Source organism: Lycium ferocissimum, chromosome 7 (genome assembly GCF_029784015.1).
Source record: "Lycium ferocissimum isolate CSIRO_LF1 chromosome 7, AGI_CSIRO_Lferr_CH_V1, whole genome shotgun sequence".
Classification (NCBI taxonomy): Eukaryota; Viridiplantae; Streptophyta; class Magnoliopsida; order Solanales; family Solanaceae; genus Lycium; species Lycium ferocissimum.
Genome location: NC_081348.1, coordinates 15713985 through 15718302, shown reverse-complemented (window position 1 = coordinate 15718302; position 4318 = coordinate 15713985).

Below are 4318 nucleotides of genomic sequence, written 5' to 3'. Positions count from 1 at the left end.
ATGAAAAATGAAGAGATCTCAATTAGTTATGTCGCATGGGAACCGATATCAAATGACCGTCGATGGAATCTTTGATATAATTTAGCGCTCAACATTATAAAGGGTAACGAGGATCTTGAATTCAAATCTGTCAAGAAATGTGGACAGATAGATGATTGGCCAAATGAAAATATGCAATTCAAGTATATTTGATTTCACGCGGCAAAAATGAAATATTTTGGATCCATAGTCCAAACATTTGAAGATATAATGTCAGTGGGGTATAAAGAAACTTTTGAGCGAAAAGTGAAATGAATTATTAATCCGTAAAATATAAACTACGGCTTGTGCCTTGTGGTATAAAGGTTTTTCACAAAAGTCCTGACATTATTGTACGGAGATGTGTTCTCCTGTGGTGGATGCAATGACAGTCTGGCAGTACATGAAAAACTTGAATGCGTATACTGAAATATTTTCATGTCTAGCTAGACAGTGAAGTTTATATGAAAATTCTTAAAGGATTGAAAAGGCCTTAAAGCGATTCCATTAAGTACCCCAATGGCTGTAAGATTGCTTAACATAAAGAAAGATCAATTTTGGATCTCACGGAAATGGTTAGAAAGTACCATGTCTTAGTGCAATTGATGCACTATCGTATCCTGCTATTACTATCCATGAGATAATGCTTTTATTGATATGCAGGCAAGATATAGCTTCACTTTTATTTGTGGAGACATCAGGATGAATCAAATAATGATATGAATTTATTGATTCTAACCAATATTATCAAGATTTGTTGGTTATGAAATGCAGGACATTCATACGATCTCTATAAAGTTAGATCTCAAACAAATTATGTGAGCATGTGAGGATGTTGCCATAATATAACGTTCTCCATGACAGTCAATTATACTTATTCAAGTCTGCCAGGATATCAGTAACTTTTAAAGCAAGTCAGGAATGTATCTAGAAGTAAGTCAGGAATGTATACGGGGCGAGATCAATAGCTCAGCACATTCTGCAATCATGCGATATTTATTTGGAGATGAAGATTCCAATAATATTATACCAAGCTTGCATAGCTCACTTGAAAGAAGGATATATCAAAGGAGACGGGATAAAGCATTTTGTTAGATTTCTTTTTCAGACACAATCTTCAACAGAAGGTGAAATAATTATTCAATAAATTCGCTCGATTGATAATATGGCGAATATGTCCATTGAAACATTCCAACCTCGACATTTGGGAAGGCCCGAGATACAAAATTGGAATGCGTCGTCTCCGAGACAACGGTGAAGTTTTGATCGGGGAGTAAAATACGCGGCTATGCGCTCTTTTTCCCTCAACCAAGGTTTTTGTCCCGATAGGGTTTTTCCTGGTAAGGTTGAGGCGGCTATCAAAAGCGTATTCTTGATATACGTCTGTTCTTTTTCCTTCACTAGGACTTTTCCCTTTGAGGTTTTCACCAGTAAGGTTTTTAACGAATTACGCGATTATCTATTAATGGACATTCAAGGGGAGTGTTGTAAATAATATTTAATAGTGAATGTCCATGTATCATTCGAAGTGCTTTGGTGATCGAAGAAGTTATCTTTTAGTTAGTGATCACCAACGTAAGTTATTTTTCGCCAGTGATCACCAAATGTTAGTTATCTTTTAGTTGGTGAAACCAAATGTATTACCAAATAAGTTTTCCTATAAATAGGACCACTCATGTCCTATTGAAGAAACACGAAGTGAAAGAAATAATATCAATCTTCAAGTCCCTTTCTTATATGTTCTCTTGCATTTTAATTTTATTATTTTATAACATACTCATCATAAAGTTATAGGAGTATCATTTTTTTCATAATTAAGTTGGGCAGGGAAGTGACCAGCTATGGTGGGGTGTGTGTGGGTGGGTGGGGGTGGGGTGGGGTGGGGTGGCGGGGGAGTGAGGTAGAAGTAAGAATTGTATCCGTTAGTTTTCACTTAATCTTCCACCCAAAATTTTATTGAACAATAGAGCGAAATTTGAAGTGGATAATTCATCATAGAAAGATAGTATTCAGACAGTTAAACAAATTGAAAACACTACTGCAAAATAAAAATAAAAAATAAAAAATAAATCTAAGTCTTGATATAGTCTTGACTGTTACGTTTAAAATGAATGTATGTCATTGTCGAACATTATTGTGTTTGAATAGAGAGTAAGATATTTTTTAAGAAGAGAGAGAGACAAACTCACGAATCTGTTTTTTGATGTTGCTATTTATGTAATTTTAGTGGTTACGTTCATTTCTTTCTAATCCTCAATGTGTGGACATTACTGTTATATGATCTCCAACGTAAGATATTTGATTTCAATCGAATTTATTTGGGCGGAGAGAACAATTAGATAGAGAGAGAAAAGTGAAGTCTCTAGAATTAAGAATTGATTTACACGTTCCTATTTACTCCCTCGGGATAAAAAAATAAGTGTCTACTTAGCTTTTTTTTCTTGGGTAAAAAAGAGTGCCCACTTATCAAATCAAGAAATAATTTTCCTTATTTTTCCAGATTTACCCCTATTAAGTGTTATGTGATCAAATCCCAATACCTATTTAATTAGGGTCAGTTTAGTTAAATTACCTATTTTGTTCTAGGAATTAGTATTTTCTTAAGGGGTGTGCAAATGATTAAGTGAACACCTTTTTTTATCCAGAGGGAGTACTATTTAGTGGGGAATTGTTAGTTAATATAATCCCTCCACTTTATATGCGTAGTATCATTAAAGATTTTTGAAAGTGGCATCTATACTAACTAAAAAGTCTTAAAAAGGAGTATGAGACTTCTAAAAATGGTATCCGGTGAAAGATTGGAAAAGTCTTGATAAATGATGTTAATGTTATAAAATAATAAAACTAGAATAAGAATATTGTAGAGAAAGAGAGAATAGGAGAATTCTTTATTTCTCTCGAAGGATATCAATAAAATGAAGGGAACATCTCTATTTATAATAGAAAACTAACTTGGTCTCAAAGTTACTAATCCTAACTTTTCTCTTAAAGATAAACATTTACCATAAATAAAGGGAAACTTACAAAAATAACTATATTTTGGGATTTTTTTTTCTTTTTTTTGGTATAGCTACACTTTAGCTAATTACATTTCGTAGCTACAGCAGATTGTATTCAAAATTCGGATTGTATTTAAAATTCGGCTGAGTCAGATTTCGTTGTATTCAAGTTCAGATTTCGATGTATTCAGGTCAGATATATTCAACTAACTTGTATTCAAGTCAAATATATTCAACTCAACTGTATTCATTTGTAGCTACTTTATTATATTTAAAATCGGTTGTATACAAAAAAAATACTTCAAAATACACCCCCAACACTGAATTTTGCAATAAAAAAATTAACGAATACACTCAAACACTGAATACAAGAAATAAAATTCACTGTATTCATTTGTATACAAAAAGATCTTCTTCGAAATACAAGCGAAAAACACTGTATACATTGTATGTGTACAACAAATACATTGTATGTATACAACAAATACAGTGTATTTTTCGATTAGATCTGGAAAATACAGTGTATTTTCCGGTGGAAAATGAACTCCATTGTTGATCCCAACTACAGGTATATTAGTATATCGATATCTTACTCTTCGCGCTGATATTTGCATCCAAGCGAGTTTGGTATAATGATACATTGATTCCAAAAATAATTTTGGCACGATGTGCTACTAGTTTCCATTTGCTAGACTGGGGAAAGAAAAGTTGACTTAGTCCTTTTGATTATCCGACTTGGAGTTAAAATAATTAAAGAGATAAGATTTTGCTTAACGGTGTATTTTCCGGTCAGATCTGAAAAATACACTTCCAGATCTGGAAACTACATAGAGTCAACGATGAATAGCAAAACGGAGAAGATGACAAATACTCAAATCTGAGAAGAAGACGCCGGAGAGAACGTGATGGTGGTTGACGGCAGTGGGCGCGCGGATGACGGAAGGAGTAGAAGGAGAAGGGAACGGAGGGAGCAGTGGTGTGTTGTTGTTGATTGGTGGCCGGAGCTCGTTCGCCTGAGCTCCGGCAGCGGTCCGTCGCTGAGAGAAGAAGCAGTCAAGATAAAAACATTATACATAATAATAATAATAAATTATTCTACTTTAAATATATATGTAACTATTAATTGTATTTAACATATTACTCTTAGCTATAGGATGTAATTAATCTAAACTATAGCTACTAAATATAAATATGTACTAGAGTTAGTTATAGGGACAACTACGTATATATACATCTTAAGGAGAAATATTTACGAAACGTGACGATAGTTTTATATTTACAAAATATAACATTACAAACCC